Source organism: Anser brachyrhynchus (genome assembly GCF_964034855.1).
Source record: "Anser brachyrhynchus genome assembly, contig: SCAFFOLD_79, whole genome shotgun sequence".
Taxonomy (NCBI): domain Eukaryota; kingdom Metazoa; phylum Chordata; class Aves; order Anseriformes; family Anatidae; genus Anser; species Anser brachyrhynchus.
In genome coordinates, this window is record NW_027663906.1 from 316,786 (window position 1) to 334,857 (window position 18,072).

Here is an 18,072-nt window from a genome sequence, read left to right on the forward strand (position 1 = left end):
CTAGGGATAAAAGTACTAGTATTAGGGTGGCGTTTAGCACTGGGGTTTTTGTTCATGAGGTTGTGATCATGGATAGGTTAAGGGCTTTGATTTTGTTAAGGGCTAGGAATACGGCTGATGTTATGATTGTGTATAGGTAGAAGGTAAGTAAGGCCAATTTGGGGCTGTAAACTAGGATGATGGTGATTCAGCCTAAGTGGGAGATGGACGAGAAGGCTAGGATTTTGCGTGTTTGTGTTTGGTTCAGTCCTATTCAGCCTCCTAGTGCTGTTGAGGCTAGGGCCATGGCGGTGAGTAGAGCTGGGTCGAGGGATTTGGATGTTAGTAGGAGCAGGGTTAGTGGGGGGAATTTTATGAGGGTCGAGAGTAGCAGGGCTGTTATTAGTGGCGATCCTTGTAGTACTTCTGGGAATCAGAAGTGAAATGGCACTAGGCCCAGTTTAATAGCGATTGCTGCTGTCAGTAGTAGACAGGAGGTTGGGTGGTTTATTTGTGTGATGTCTCATTGGCCGGTGACTCAGGCATTGGTTATGCTAGAGAATAGGACCAGGGCGGAAGCAGCTGCTTGGGTTAGGAAGTATTTCGTTGCGGCTTCTACTGCTCGTGGGTGGTGGGATTTGGCAATTAGGGGAATGATGGCTAGTGTGTTGATCTCCAGTCCTGTCCAGGCCAGAACTCAGTGGTTGCTGGAAATTGTGATTGTGGTGCCCAAGATGAGGCTGAAGGTTATGATTGGGGTCGCGTAAGGGTTCATTAGTAGAGGAGGGGGTTAAACCATCATTTTCGGGGTATGGGCCCGATAGCTTGATTAGCTGACTCTACTAGAAAATAATATAAGGGAAGTATGGAGAATTTTGATTTCTCTTGTGTGGGTTCAATTCCTACTTTTCTAAGGTCAACAGGAAATGAGAGGGCTGTTATACCTCTATGTTCACTTTATCATAGTGACCCTTTGTAGTTCAGGCACATTTCCTTATGTAAGGAGGTAGGCCTGCATAGCAGATAGGTATGCTGATGTGTCAGAGGCACAGAGCTAGTGTGAGGGGTAGGAAGTTTTTTCATAGTAGGTGCATTAGTTGGTCATATCGGAATCGTGGGTATGAAGCTCGGACCCATAAGAAACCAGAAGATAGTAGGAGGACTTTTGTGGCTAGGATGACGGGGAATAGTTCTGTGGGTGGCCCTAGGGCGCTTGGGTTTAGGAATATGATGGCTGTAAGTGTATTTATTAGCATAATGTTCGCATATTCAGCTAGGAAGAATAAGGCGAAGGGTCCTGCGGCGTATTCAACGTTAAACCCTGAGACTAGCTCAGATTCACCCTCTGTGAGGTCAAAAGGAGCTCGGTTTGTCTCTGCTAGGGTGGATACGTATCATATTATTGCTAGGGGTCATGAGGAGAAAATGAAGTATAGAGGCTCCTGTGCGATGGCAAAGGAGCTGAGTGTGTAGCTTCCGCTTAGTATGATTATTGATAGCAGGATTATGGCCAGTGTCACTTCGTATGAAATGGTCTGTGCTACTGCCCGTAGGGCTCCGATTAGTGCGTATTTTGAGTTCGAGGCTCAGCCTGATCATAGGACTGAGTAGACGGCTAGGCTTGACATGGCTATTAGGAAGAGAACTCCGAGGTTTAGATCTGCTAGGGGAAATGGGAGTGGTAGTGGTGCTCAAGTGGTGAGGGCTAGGACAAGGGCTAGTATTGGTATCAGAATGAATAGAAGTGGGGAAGAGGTAGAGGGTCGGATGGGCTCTTTGGTAAATAGTTTCAGTCCGTCCGCAAATGGTTGAAGTAGGCCAAAAGGCCCGACAACGTTAGGGCCTTTGCGGGATTGTATGTAGCTTAGGATTTTCCGTTCTAATAGGGTTAGGAAGGCTACGGCAATCAGGATTGGGATGATGTATAGGAGGGATATAACGAGGCAGCTTAGTGTTATTTGAATTATGGGTGAAGCTAGGGAGAGGATTTGAACCTCTGGGGAAAGGGCTTAAGCCTTCTGCACTTGCCGGGCTCTGCCACTCTAGCTGGTCCTTTTCTAGGATTGAAAGTGGTGGGGGAAGGCCCTCTTCACGGTTTAGTTGGTTTCACTGCTTAGAGGGGGGGGGGCGTGCTTGTGGTATTGGCCCCACTTTCCCGGTCCTTTCGTACTGGGGAGAGTGTGTCATAGATAGAAACCGACCTGGATTGCTCCGGTCTGAACTCAGATCACGTAGGACTGTTAATCGTTGAACAAACGAACCCTTAATAGCGGCTGCACCATTAGGATGTCCTGATCCAACATCGAGGTCGTAAACCCCCCTGTCGATATGGGCTCTTGAGGGGGATTGCGCTGTTATCCCTGGGGTAGCTTGGTCCATTAATCAATTATATTGGGTCTGGTCACTGTTAGCACTTTGAGGGGTAGCTCTAGGTAAAGAGGTATGGTCTTGTTTTTGGAGGATTTGTTCTCCTCCAAGGTCGCCCCAACCGAAAAATATCGACCAGGCTCTGCGATGGTAGTGGCCCCAGTGGGGTTGATTGAGGATTCGCGGTGGTCGTTGATTTTTAAGTTCCACAGGGTCTTCTCGTCTTATGTTCACATCCCCGCTTTTGCACGGGGAGATCAATTTCACTGATTATCTGTGAGAGACAGTTAAGACCTCGTTTAGCCATTCATACAAGTCTCGATTTATGGGACAATTGATTGCGCTACCTTTGCACGGTTAGGATACCGCGGCCGTTAAACCTAAGTCACCGGGCAGGCATCACCTTCAATACTTGTTTAATTTGCTGAAGGCTATGTTTTTGGTAAACAGTCGGGCCTTATTAATTTGCCGAGTTCCTTTCACAGATTTTAATCGCTCTTATAGGCGCTCCTGAGTCGGGTTAACAGGGTTAGTTAATACGTGGTCTTGTAGGGGTTTTTGTATCTGTCTAGGTCTGTTAATAATGTTTCTATGTAAGCTTGCGCCGTTAGAGGGGTGTGGCCCTGAGTTACTTATTTTAGCATTAATTCTCCTATATTCATAGGTTGACCTGTTTGTGATAAGGGAATCATCTTATTTTGGTATTTTTAGGTGGTGGAGCTTTGACGCACTCTTTTTTGATGGCTGCTTTAGGGCCCACGGTAGGATCAGTAGTAAGAATTATCCGCTAGTCGAGGTTGTGTCCTTTTTTAATGGAGCTGTCCCTCCATTAAATAGCTCTTAATCATCTCATTAGGGTTCAGGATGTCCGGTAGGGAGGATTAAGGGGGAACTTAGATTCGTTTCACAGGTAACCAGCTATCACCCAGCTCGGTTGGCTTTTCACCTCTACTGACAAGTCATCCCACTCTTTTGCAACAGAGACGGGTTCGCTCTCTTTAACTGCTTGAAAGTAGCTCGCTTGGGTTTCGGGGGGGCAAACTTTAGTTCACTTTGCTTGGTTGTTCTCGCTAAACCATGATGCAAAAGGTACAAGGGTTGATCTTTGCTGTCTGTCGCTTTGATTGTTTCACTGCTATTTCATCTTTCCCTTACGGTACTGGGGTCTCTATCGCGTCTAAGTGTCTTTTCTATCGCCTATACTAAGACTGTAAAATGCTTTAGTTTAATTAGTTTAGTAAATTCTTTAGTTTTGGTGTACTATTTGTGTGGTTGAGCTAGAGGGGGGGCTTCAAGACGATCCGGTCTAGTAGATATCTTTCAGGTGTAAGCTGAGTGCTTTGGTGTTATAGCTACGTCTTGATATTCTAAGTACACCTTCCGGTACACTTACCTTGTTACGACTTACCTCATCTTCAGCGTATTTATGGTATTAGTTATGTGGGATGTGGCTTTTGAGGAGGGTGACGGGCGGTATGTACGTGCCCCAGGGCCGGCTTAAAGTAGGCTCTATTGTCCCACTTTACTGCTAAATCCGCCTTCCAGAAGTGGTTTCACGCTTCTTTCCGTGTGCCCTATGAATGGGGAATGTAGCCCATTTCTTCCACTCCATAGGCTATACCTTGACCTGTCTTATTAGCGGGGTGCTATTGTGTCCACTGTTGTGCTCTCATTCGAGGTGGGCTGGCGACGGCGGTATGTAGGCTGTGTTGGCAAGGGGTGGTTGGGTTATTCGGGGATTATCGATTGTAGAACAGGCTCCTCTAGGTGGGTTTGGGGCACCGCCAAGTCCTTAGAGTTTTAAGCGTTTGTGCTCGTAGTTCTCTGGCGGATACTTCGGTAAAGTAAGTATCAAGATTTAGGGCCAGGCATAGTGGGGTGTCTAATCCCAGTTTGGGCCCTGGCTTTCGTGGGTTTAAATCAGTCGTTAGTTCCTAAGATCATCTTAATGGTGTGTTTAGGTGCATCTTGGGCTTATGACAGCTCAGTTGCATTTTGATCTTAGTTAGCTAGGATAGGCATTTTACCACTCTTTACGCCGTGTCAATAGGACGGTTGATTTGGGTTTCTTGTATGACCGCGGTGGCTGGCACAAGATTTACCAACCCTTGAAGTTAGGCTGTTGCTATAACTAAGTCAAGTTTGCACTCATTGCTTAATGTTAATTACTGCTGAATACCCGTGGGGGCGTGGCTTAGCGAGGCGTCTTGGGCTACTACTTGGGTGTGCCTGATACCCGCTCCTCAAGGCCTGTATGGGGGTAGGTGGTCGAGGGCGTTTACACTGGGGCGCGGATACTTGCATGTATATATTTAGCAAAAACCAACCGTAAGGTTAGGACTAAGTCTTTTGTCCGCAGGCATGTTTTATGCCATCTTGGCAACTTCAGTGCCATGCTTTGTGTTAAGCTATGTGGACGGGGGTGTGGTTAGCTGATAGTTGAGTGGTGAGTGAGAGTGAAGTATATGAAATTATTGCTTGTGTTTACTATTTTTAGTACTGGAGTTTCTCTAATAAGTTTAAGTTATTTTGTATGTGTTTGTGTGTATATGTACATCGTTCCGATGATGTCATGGAAGGGATGATTAATGGAGTTTTAGAGGTAGTTTGCTGGGATTGGGCGATGAAGGTTTATGCTACATGGTGGTTAGCGAAAGTTTACTGGTTTAGTTTGTGAAGCGCAGGGGTTGCGCTTAATGATTTGTTGTTTTGTGCTATGTCCAACAAGCATTCATCCAATAGCCCCATTTAACCCGGAGGGTGGAGGTAACATTAACTGAATGTGGTCAAAGTGCATCAGTGTCAGGATGATTCCCCATATACGCCAACCGTCTCATCGAGGGACCCTTGAAATATAGGATAGGCCGTGAGGCAGGTGTGTCCAGGCTTAGATTGTGGGACCCCCGAGATCACTGGGAATAGCCACCTGTGAGGTAACCCCGGAAAAAATAAGAGGAACCAGAGGCGCCAAAAAGCTGGAACATGCCGCGATTACGCATTGAGAAGGTGAAAGTACTCACAGATGCCACTTTGAAGGGCAAGGAGGGGTGAGTGAACCCAATGGATGGCCCTGACCGAGGAACCAGAGGCGCAAAAATGTGAGGAGGGCGAGGGGTTTAGGGGGAACGTATGGGCCTGAAGCTAGTCATACCGGACATTATGTGCAACGGGTTGCTGATTTCACGTGAGGAGTACGATTAATAAATCCGTCTGATACGAACTGCATGAGATATGTGGTGGAGAGTTGTTGTTGGAGCATGTCCTGTGAGCATTCATTAAAATGGGGTCTTGTTATGCGCTTGAGTGGAGTTGTATTGGGTGTTGTGCGGTATGGTCCTAGAACATTCATGCCGGGTGGTTTGGTAGGAGTGTGTTTAAGGGTTTAATGGCCGTGTACATGTATGGGTTTAGCACCTGCTTATAAGATAGTCCGTATATAATGTATATTACTGGTACTATAGTATGTATGTATATGGGGTATATAAATTTATGCACGAATATGCATAACCAAATACCCCCGCCTCGGGGGGGGAGGGGGGGGGGGTTAAGCATAATGGCATAGATGGGGTAGAATTATTGGGGGCTTGCGGTTAGTTCCTGTAGTTGAGAACAATGGCGGCTTTTCGAGCCGCAGGCCTCGGGTAGTGTCCGGGCAGGAATAATGACTTATTTTATGTTTTTTTTAGGGATTTGCTTTGCGGTGGGTGTTTTGGGTGTGGCGTCGAATCCTTCGCCGTATTATGGGGTTGTTGGTTTGGTGTTAGCGTCTGTGGCGGGGTGCGGGTGGTTGCTGGGCCTTGGGGTTTCGTTCGTGGCTTTAGTGCTGTTTATGGTGTATTTGGGGGGTATGCTGGTGGTGTTTGTTTATTCAGTAGCTTTAGCAGCGGAGCCTTTCCCTGGGGCTTGGGGGGATTGACGGGTGATTGGATGTGCAGTAGCGTTTGTGGCAATTGTTTTTGGGGGGTTGGTGTTTGGGGGGTTTATGGGGGCTTGGAAGTTCGGGGTTTCTACTGTGAATAATGTTGGGGTGTTTGTTGTTCGGTCGGATTTTAGTGGAGTTTCCATGTTTTATTCACATGGGGCAGGGATGTTTTTAGTGGCGGGTTGGGGGCTGTTGTTGACTTTGTTTGTTGTATTGGAGCTTGTGCGGGGGTTGTCGCGGGGTGCTATTCGGGCGGTTTAGGGGTTAGGGTCAGAGAATAGTTTATTGAAAATGCCAGCTTTGGGAGCTGGAGATAAAGGTTTGAGTCCTTTTTTTCTGAGTTTGGGGTACTCTAAGAAGTGGTAAGTCTTCAATCTTTGGTTTACAAGACCAATGTTTTTATAAACTATTAGAGTATTTAGCAGTTGAGTATTTTGTTTTCTAGGGCGCTTGCGGCGGGGAGGAGAAATAGGAGGATAGTGAAGTAGGCGATTGAAGCGAGTTGGCCGATGATGATGAATGGGTGTTCGACGGGTTGGCTTCCTACTCATGTTAGGACGAGGAGGTCGGCGACTAGTACTCAGAATAGGAGCTGGGAGAGTGGTCGGAATGTTATTGCTCGTTGTTTTGATTTGTGCAGGAATGGGATTAGGAATAGGATCAGTACGGAGGTGGCCAGTGCTAATACGCCTCCTAGTTTATTTGGGATTGAACGTAGGATGGCGTAGGCGAATAGGAAGTATCATTCTGGCTTGATGTGTGGTGGGGTTACTAGCGGGTTTGCTGGGGTGAAGTTTTCTGGGTCTCCCAGGAGGTTAACCGCTCATGCTTCTTTCTTATGAGACGTTAGTAAACCAATTACATAGCCTTGTCAAGACTAAATCACAGGTAAAAATCCTGTACATCTCATGTGGCCAACCACTCCCAACTAGGATTCCAAGACGCCTCATCACCCATCATAGAAGAACTCGTTGAATTCCACGACCACGCCCTAATCGTTGCCCTAGCTATCTGCAGCCTAGTTCTCTACCTTTTAGCCCACATACTAACAGAAAAACTCTCGTCCAATGCTGTAGACGCCCAAGAAGTAGAGCTGATCTGGACAATCCTACCTGCTATCGTCCTGGTACTCCTCGCCCTCCCATCCCTACAAATCCTCTACATAATGGACGAAATCGACGAAGTGGTGCTAGTGAGTCCTAGTAAATACTCCTAGTAGCCTCCACCCGCACACATGGCTCCGACCATCTACACAACCTAAACCTCCTGCAATGCTAAAAATCATCCTACCCACAATCATACTTCTTCCAACAGCCCTGCTGTCTCCACCAAAATTTCTATGGACTAACACCACCTTATACAGCCTCCTAATCGCTGCCCTAAGCCTACAGCGATTAATCCCAACCTACTACCCCTACAAATTTTTATCCAACTGAACAGGAATTGACCAAATCTCATCCCCCCTCCTAGTACTATCCTGCTGACTACTCCCACTCATAATCATAGCAAGCCAAAACCACCTGCAACAAGAACCCCTACAACGCAAACGAATCTTTATCTCAACCTTAGTCGCAGTCCAGCCATTCATCCTACTAGCCTTTTCCACCACAGAACTAGCACTATTTTACATCTCATTTGAAGCAACCCTCATTCCCACCCTAATCTTAATCACCCGATGGGGGAACCAACCAGAACGCCTAAGCGCTGGCATCTACCTGCTATTCTACACGCCAGTAAGCTCTCTACCCCTGCTAATCACAATCATACACCTATACGTGAAAATTGGCACCCTGCACCTGCCAACCCTACAACTAACCCACCCAACCCTATCCACCTCATGGACAGGAATACTATCAGGTCTAGCACTGCTCATAGCATTCATAGTAAAAGCCCCACTATACGGCCTACACCTCTGACTGCCAAAAGCCCACGTAGAAGCACCCATCGCAGGCTCAATACTCCTCGCCGCCCTACTACTAAAGCTAGGAGGATACGGAATTATACGAGTCACTCTATTTATGGGCCCACTGTCCAACCTCCTGCACTACCCCTTCCTAACCCTGGCCCTATGAGGCGCCCTAATGACTAGCTCAATCTGCCTACGACAGACAGACCTAAAATCACTAATCGCTTATTCATCCGTTAGCCACATAGGCCTAGTTATCGCCGCAGGAATAATCCAAACCCACTGATCATTCTCAGGGGCAATGATCCTAATAATTTCCCATGGACTAACTTCCTCCATACTATTCTGCCTAGCCAACACAAACTATGAACGTACGCACAGCCGAATTCTACTACTCACACGAGGCCTACAACCTCTCCTACCACTCATAGCTACCTGATGATTGCTGGCCAATCTAACAAACATAGCCTTACCCCCAACAACAAACCTCATAGCAGAGCTAACCATTATAATCACCTTATTCAACTGATCTGCCTTCACGATCATCCTAACAGGAATCGCAACCCTACTAACCGCCTCCTACACCTTATTCATACTACTAATGACCCCACGAGGCTCAATCCCCTCCCACATCACATCTATGCAAAACTCAACCACGCGAGAACACCTGCTCATAACACTCCACATTATCCCAATATTCCTCCTAATCCTCAAACCCGAACTGATCTCCGGAATCCCCTCATGCAAGTATAGTTTAAACCAAACATTAGACTGTGATTCTAAGAATAGAAGTTCAAACCTTCTTACCTGCCGAGGGGAGGGTTTAACCAACAAGAGCTGCTAACTCTTACATCTGAGCCTAAAACCTCAGCCCCCTTACTTTTAAAGGATAACAGCAATCCACTGGTCTTAGGAACCACCCATCTTGGTGCAAATCCAAGTAAAAATAGTGAACCCCACACTACTAATCAACTCCCTCACACTACTCACGCTGACAATCCTCCTAACCCCAATCATCCTGCCATTTCTATTTAAAAACTTTAAAAACACCCCACAAGCCACCACCCGCGCTGTTAAAACCGCATTCCTAATTAGCCTAGCCCCTACAACCGCATTCATCTACTCGGGAGTAGAATCTGTCACCTGCCACTGGGAGTGAAAATTCATTATAAACTTTAAAATCCCCCTGAGCCTAAAAATAGACCAATACTCAATAACATTTCTTCCAATCGCCCTATTTGTAACATGATCAATCCTACAATTCGCCATATGATACATGGCCTCAGAGCCATACGTAACAAAATTTTTCACCTACCTACTGACATTCCTAGTCGCCATACTCCTCCTAACAACCGCAAACAACATATTCCTCCTATTCGTAGGCTGGGAAGGAGTACGAATCATGTCCTTCCTTCTCATCGGCTGATGACAAGGCCGAGCAGATGCCAACACCGCCGCCCTACGAGCCGTAATCTACAACCGAATCGGAGACATCGGACTGATCCTGAGCATAGCATGACTAGCTTCAACATTCAACACCTGAGAGATCCAACAAGCCGTACACCCCCACCAAACCCCAATCCTCCCCCTCATAGGATTAATCCTCGCAGCCGCAGGAAAATCCGCCCAATTTGGACTCCACCCATGACTGCCCGCAGCAATAGAAGGCCCCACCCCAGTATCAGCCCTACTGCACTCCAGTACCATAGTAGTAGCCGGAATCTTCCTGCTCATCCGCATGCACCCCCTGCTAGCCACCAACCAGACAGCCCTAACTGCCTGCCTATGCCTAGGTGCTCTATCAACCCTATTCGCTGCCACATGCGCCCTAACCCAAAATGACATCAAAAAAATCATTGCTTTCTCAACATCCAGCCAACTAGGACTAATAATAGTCACTATCGGACTAAACCTCCCACAACTAGCCTTCCTACACATCTCAACCCATGCCTTCTTTAAAGCCATACTATTCCTATGCTCAGGGTCTATCATCCACAACCTAAACGGAGAACAAGATATCCGAAAGATAGGAGGCCTACAGAAAATACTCCCAGTCACTACTTCCTGCCTAACCATCGGAAACCTGGCGCTGATAGGAACCCCATTCCTAGCCGGATTCTACTCAAAAGACCTCATCATCGAAAGCTTAAACACATCATACCTAAATACTTGAGCCCTACTCCTAACCCTTATAGCCACAGCATTCACCGCAACCTACAGCATCCGCATAACCATCCTAGTCCAAGCTGGACAAACCCGAATCCCCCCAATAGTATCAATAAACGAAAACAACCCACTAATCACCGCCCCCCTAACCCGACTCGCCCTAGGCAGCATTACAGCAGGAATAATCATTACCTCTTTCATCACACCAACCAAAACCCCCCCAATAACCATACCCCTTATCACCAAAACCGCTGCCATCCTCATAACAATCCTAGGAATCATCCTAGGCCCCTCATGTACAGGGCCACACCCCTCTAACGGCGCAAGCTTACATAGAAACATTATTAACAGACCTAGACAGATACAAAAACCCCTACAAGACCACGTATTAACTAACCCTGTTAACCCGACTCAGGAGCGCCTATAAGAGCGATTAAAATCTGTGAAAGGAACTCGGCAAATTAATAAGGCCCGACTGTTTACCAAAAACATAGCCTTCAGCAAATTAAACAAGTATTGAAGGTGATGCCTGCCCGGTGACTTAGGTTTAACGGCCGCGGTATCCTAACCGTGCAAAGATAGCGCAATCAATTGTCCCATAAATCGAGACTTGTATGAATGGCTAAACGAGGTCTTAACTGTCTCTCACAGATAATCAGTGAAATTGATCTCCCCGTGCAAAAGCGGGGATGTGAACATAAGACGAGAAGACCCTGTGGAACTTAAAAATCAACGACCACCGCGAATCCTCAATCAACCCCACTGGGGCCACTACCATCGCAGAGCCTGGTCGATATTTTTCGGTTGGGGCGACCTTGGAGGAGAACAAATCCTCCAAAAACAAGACCATACCTCTTTACCTAGAGCTACCCCTCAAAGTGCTAACAGTGACCAGACCCAATATAATTGATTAATGGACCAAGCTACCCCAGGGATAACAGCGCAATCCCCCTCAAGAGCCCATATCGACAGGGGGGTTTACGACCTCGATGTTGGATCAGGACATCCTAATGGTGCAGCCGCTATTAAGGGTTCGTTTGTTCAACGATTAACAGTCCTACGTGATCTGAGTTCAGACCGGAGCAATCCAGGTCGGTTTCTATCTATGACACACTCTCCCCAGTACGAAAGGACCGGGAAAGTGGGGCCAATACCACAAGCACGCCCCCCCCCGCTCTAAGCAGTGAAACCAACTAAACCGTGAAGAGGGCCTTCCCCCACCACTTTCAATCCTAGAAAAGGACCAGCTAGAGTGGCAGAGCCCGGCAAGTGCAGAAGGCTTAAGCCCTTTCCCCAGAGGTTCAAATCCTCTCCCTAGCTTCACCCATGATTCAAATAACAACACTAAGCTGCCTCGTTATATCCCTCCTATACATCATCCCAATCCTGATTGCCGTAGCCTTCCTAACCCTAGTAGAACGGAAAATCCTAAGCTACATACAATCCCGCAAAGGCCCTAACGTTGTCGGACCTTTTGGCCTACTTCAACCATTTGCGGACGGACTGAAACTATTTACCAAAGAGCCCATCCGACCCTCTACCTCTTCCCCACTTCTATTCATTCTGATACCAATACTAGCCCTTGTCCTAGCCCTCACCACTTGAGCACCACTACCACTCCCATTTCCCCTAGCAGATCTAAACCTCGGAGTTCTCTTCCTAATAGCCATGTCAAGCCTAGCCGTCTACTCAGTCCTATGATCAGGCTGAGCCTCGAACTCAAAATACGCACTAATCGGAGCCCTACGGGCAGTAGCACAGACCATTTCATACGAAGTGACACTGGCCATAATCCTGCTATCAATAATCATACTAAGCGGAAGCTACACACTCAGCTCCTTTGCCATCGCACAGGAGCCTCTATACTTCATTTTCTCCTCATGACCCCTAGCAATAATATGATACGTATCCACCCTAGCAGAGACAAACCGAGCTCCTTTTGACCTCACAGAGGGTGAATCTGAGCTAGTCTCAGGGTTTAACGTTGAATACGCCGCAGGACCCTTCGCCTTATTCTTCCTAGCTGAATATGCGAACATTATGCTAATAAATACACTTACAGCCATCATATTCCTAAACCCAAGCGCCCTAGGGCCACCCACAGAACTATTCCCCGTCATCCTAGCCACAAAAGTCCTCCTACTATCTTCTGGTTTCTTATGGGTCCGAGCTTCATACCCACGATTCCGATATGACCAACTAATGCACCTACTATGAAAAAACTTCCTACCCCTCACACTAGCTCTGTGCCTCTGACACATCAGCATACCTATCTGCTATGCAGGCCTACCTCCTTACATAAGGAAATGTGCCTGAACTACAAAGGGTCACTATGATAAAGTGAACATAGAGGTATAACAGCCCTCTCATTTCCTGTTGACCTTAGAAAAGTAGGAATTGAACCCACACAAGAGAAATCAAAATTCTCCATACTTCCCTTATATTATTTTCTAGTAGAGTCAGCTAATCAAGCTATCGGGCCCATACCCCAAAAATGATGGTTTAACCCCCTCCTCTACTAATGAACCCTTACGCGACCCCAATCATAACCTTCAGCCTCATCTTGGGCACCACAATCACAATTTCCAGCAACCACTGAGTTCTGGCCTGGACAGGACTGGAGATCAACGCACTAGCCATCATTCCCCTAATTGCCAAATCCCACCACCCACGAGCAGTAGAAGCCGCAACGAAATACTTCCTAACCCAAGCAGCTGCTTCCGCCCTGGTCCTATTCTCTAGCATAACCAATGCCTGAGTCACCGGCCAATGAGACATCACACAAATAAACCACCCAACCTCCTGTCTACTACTGACAGCAGCAATCGCTATTAAACTGGGCCTAGTGCCATTTCACTTCTGATTCCCAGAAGTACTACAAGGATCGCCACTAATAACAGCCCTGCTACTCTCGACCCTCATAAAATTCCCCCCACTAACCCTGCTCCTACTAACATCCAAATCCCTCGACCCAGCTCTACTCACCGCCATGGCCCTAGCCTCAACAGCACTAGGAGGCTGAATAGGACTGAACCAAACACAAACACGCAAAATCCTAGCCTTCTCGTCCATCTCCCACTTAGGCTGAATCGCCATCATCCTAGTTTACAGCCCCAAATTGGCCTTACTTACCTTCTACCTATACACAATCATAACATCAGCCGTATTCCTAGCCCTTAACAAAATCAAAGCCCTTAACCTATCCATGATCACAACCTCATGAACAAAAACCCCAGTGCTAAACGCCACCCTAATACTAGTACTTTTATCCCTAGCAGGCCTCCCCCCATTAACAGGCTTTATACCAAAGTGACTTATCATCCAAGAACTAACTAAACAGGAAATAACACCAGCAGCCATGGCAATTGCCATGCTATCACTGCTCAGCCTCTTCTTCTACCTACGCCTCGCATACCACTCAACAATTACCCTTCCCCCCAACTCCTCTAACCACATAAAACAATGATACACTAGCAAAGCCCCAAGCACACCTACTGCGGTCCTTGCCTCACTATCAATCCTCTTACTTCCCCTGTCCCCAATAATACATGCCATTGTCTAGAAACTTAGGATAACACCCCAAACCGAAGGCCTTCAAAGCCTTAAATAAGAGTTAAACCCTCTTAGTTTCTGCACATTAAGACTTACAGAATATTAACCTGTATCTTCTGAATGCAAGTCAGACGCTTTAATTAAGCTAAAGCCTCCCTAGACAGATGGGCTTCGATCCCACAAAACTCTAGTTAACAGCTAAATGCCTAAACCAATTGGCTTCTGCCTACAAAGACCCTGACGCACCCTAGTGCGCATCGATGAGCTTGCAACTCAACATGAATTTCACTACAGAGCCGATAAGAAGAGGAATTAAACCTCTGTAAAAAGGACTACAGCCTAACGCTTCAACACTCAGCCATCTTACCCGTCACCTTCATCAACCGATGACTATTTTCCACTAACCATAAGGATATTGGCACCCTGTACCTCATCTTCGGGGCATGAGCAGGAATAGTCGGCACCGCACTCAGCCTATTAATCCGCGCAGAACTAGGACAACCAGGAACTCTCCTAGGCGACGACCAAATTTACAATGTAATCGTTACCGCTCACGCCTTTGTAATAAGCTTCTTTATAGTCATACCCATCATGATCGGAGGATTCGGCAACTGATTAGTCCCCCTCATAATCGGTGCCCCCGACATAGCATTCCCGCGAATAAACAACATAAGCTTTTGACTCCTCCCCCCATCATTCCTCCTCCTACTAGCCTCATCCACTGTAGAAGCTGGCGCCGGCACAGGCTGAACTGTCTACCCTCCCCTAGCAGGTAACCTTGCCCACGCCGGAGCTTCAGTAGACCTGGCTATCTTCTCACTCCACTTAGCCGGTATCTCCTCCATCCTTGGGGCCATCAACTTTATCACCACAGCCATCAACATAAAACCCCCCGCACTCTCACAATACCAAACCCCACTATTTGTCTGATCCGTACTAATTACCGCCATCCTACTCCTTCTATCACTCCCCGTACTCGCCGCCGGTATTACAATATTACTAACTGATCGAAACCTAAACACCACATTCTTCGACCCCGCTGGAGGAGGAGACCCAATCCTGTACCAACACCTATTCTGATTCTTCGGACACCCAGAAGTCTATATTCTGATCCTACCGGGGTTTGGAATCATCTCACACGTAGTCACGTACTACTCAGGCAAAAAGGAGCCCTTCGGCTACATGGGAATAGTCTGAGCCATACTATCCATCGGCTTCCTAGGATTCATCGTCTGAGCTCACCACATGTTTACAGTAGGAATAGACGTTGATACCCGAGCCTACTTTACATCAGCCACTATAATCATTGCCATCCCTACCGGAATCAAAGTATTTAGCTGACTAGCCACCCTGCACGGAGGAACAATCAAATGAGCCCCCCCCCCAATACTATGAGCTCTAGGATTTATCTTCCTATTTACCATCGGAGGATTAACAGGAATCGTTCTTGCAAACTCTTCCCTAGACATCGCCCTGCACGACACGTACTACGTAGTTGCCCACTTCCACTACGTCCTATCCATAGGCGCCGTCTTTGCCATTCTAGCAGGATTTACTCACTGATTCCCACTACTCACTGGGTTTACCCTACACCAAACATGAGCAAAAGCCCACTTCGGGGTAATATTTACAGGAGTAAACCTAACGTTCTTCCCCCAGCACTTCCTAGGCCTAGCAGGAATACCCCGACGATACTCGGACTATCCCGACGCCTACACACTATGAAACACCATTTCCTCCATCGGCTCCCTAATCTCAATAGTAGCCGTAATCATACTAATATTCATCATCTGAGAAGCCTTTCCGGCCAAACGAAAAGTCCTACAACCAGAACTAACTACCACAAACGTTGAATGAATCCACGGCTGCCCTCCCCCATACCATACTTTCGAGGAACCGGCCTTCGTCCAAGTACAAGAAAGGAAGGAATCGAACCCTCACATGCTGGTTTCAAGCCAACTGCATTAACCGCTCATGCTTCTTTCTTATGAGACGTTAGTAAACCAATTACATAGCCTTGTCAAGACTAAATCACAGGTAAAAATCCTGTACATCTCATGTGGCCAACCACTCCCAACTAGGATTCCAAGACGCCTCATCACCCATCATAGAAGAACTCGTTGAATTCCACGACCACGCCCTAATCGTTGCCCTAGCTATCTGCAGCCTAGTTCTCTACCTTTTAGCCCACATACTAACAGAAAAACTCTCGTCCAATGCTGTAGACGCCCAAGAAGTAGAGCTGATCTGGACAATCCTACCTGCTATCGTCCTGGTACTCCTCGCCCTCCCATCCCTACAAATCCTCTACATAATGGACAAAATCGATGAACCAGACCTCACCCTAAAAGCCATCGGCCACCAATGATACTGAAGCTACGAATACACAGACTTCAAAGACCTATCATTCGACTCCTACATAGTGCCCACCCCAGACTTACCCAACGGCCACTTCCGACTGCTAGAAGTTGACCACCGCGTAGTTATCCCAATAGAATCCCCCATCCGCGTGATCATTACTGCAGGAGACGTACTCCACTCCTGAGCAGTCCCAACGCTCGGAGTTAAAACAGACGCAATCCCAGGCCGACTAAACCAAACTTCATTCATTACCACCCGGCCTGGGATTTTTTACGGACAATGCTCAGAAATTTGCGGGGCTAATCACAGCTACATACCCATTGTAGTAGAATCAACCCCACTCCCACATTTCGAGGCCTGATCGTCCCTTCTATCATCATCCTAATCATTAAGAAGCTATGCAACAGCACTAGCCTTTTAAGCTAGCCAAAGAGGGACTTCCCCCTCCTTAATGATATGCCACAGCTTAACCCCGCACCATGATTTTCAATCATAATTATAACCTGATTAACCCTAGCACTCCTCATCCAACCAAAACTACTAGCCTTCACCACAACCAACCCCCCATCAAATAAGACCTCCCTCACTACCAAACCCACACCATGATCCTGACCATGAACCTAAGCTTCTTTGACCAATTTTCCAGCCCCAATCTATTCGGCATCCCCTTAATCCTACTATCCCTACTCTTCCCAGCCCTACTATTCCCGTCCCCAAACAACCGATGAATCAACAACCGCCTTTCTACTATCCAAACATGACTCCTTCACCTAATCACAAAACAACTAATAGTCCCACTCAACAAAAATGGCCACAAATGAGCCATAATATTTACATCCCTAATAATCATACTTCTTACAATCAACCTTCTAGGCCTCCTTCCATATACATTCACCCCAACCACCCAACTATCTATGAACATAGCCCTAGCCTTCCCACTATGGCTCGCCACACTACTAACAGGCCTACGAAACCAACCATCAGCCTCTTTAGCCCACCTATTACCCGAAGGTACCCCTACACCCCTAATCCCCGCACTAATCCTGATCGAAACAACCAGCCTACTAATCCGCCCCCTAGCCCTCGGAGTCCGCCTTACAGCCAACCTTACAGCAGGACACTTACTCATCCAACTCATCTCTACAGCCTCCATTGCATTAATACCCACCCTTCCTGCAGTATCCATCCTAACAATAATCATCCTACTACTCCTAACCATCCTAGAAGTAGCAGTAGCCATAATCCAGGCCTACGTCTTCGTGCTCCTTCTAAGCCTATACTTACAAGAAAACATCTAATGGCACACCAAGCACACTCATACCACATAGTTGACCCAAGCCCTTGACCAATCTTCGGGGCAGCCGCCGCCCTACTCACAACCTCAGGATTAATCATGTGATTCCACTACAACTCATCCATACTACTAACCCTAGGCCTCATCTCAATACTCCTAGTAATACTCCAATGATGACGAGACATTGTACGAGAAAGCACCTTCCAAGGCCATCACACTCCCACAGTCCAAAAAGGCCTACGATACGGCATAATCCTTTTCATCACATCCGAAGCATTCTTCTTCTTAGGGTTCTTCTGAGCGTTCTTCCACTCGAGCCTGGCCCCAACCCCAGAACTAGGAGGCCAATGACCCCCAACAGGAATTAAACCACTCAACCCGATAGAAGTCCCCCTACTAAACACAGCCATCCTACTAGCCTCAGGCGTTACCGTAACGTGAGCCCATCACAGCATCACAGAAGGAAACCGAAAACACGCCATCCACGCCCTAACCCTAACGATCCTCCTGGGATTCTACTTCACA

At 47.2% G+C, this 18,072-nt stretch overlaps 1 long non-coding RNA gene across 4 annotated transcripts in view; it reads left to right on the plus strand.

The window, feature by feature from the left end:
- The window catches only part of LOC308186674, a 413,864-nt gene that overhangs the window by 56,134 nt on the left and 339,658 nt on the right, over positions 1–18,072 (plus strand). The window contains exon 2 of one of the 4 annotated variants that reach the window (XR_013944180.1): positions 6,861–7,082. This is a non-coding gene — a long non-coding RNA (uncharacterized lncRNA). Of the gene's footprint in view, positions 1–6,707; positions 7,083–18,072 lie in introns of those variants that run through there. The other 3 variants (XR_013944181.1, XR_013944182.1, XR_013944183.1) reach the window with 3 other exon arrangements.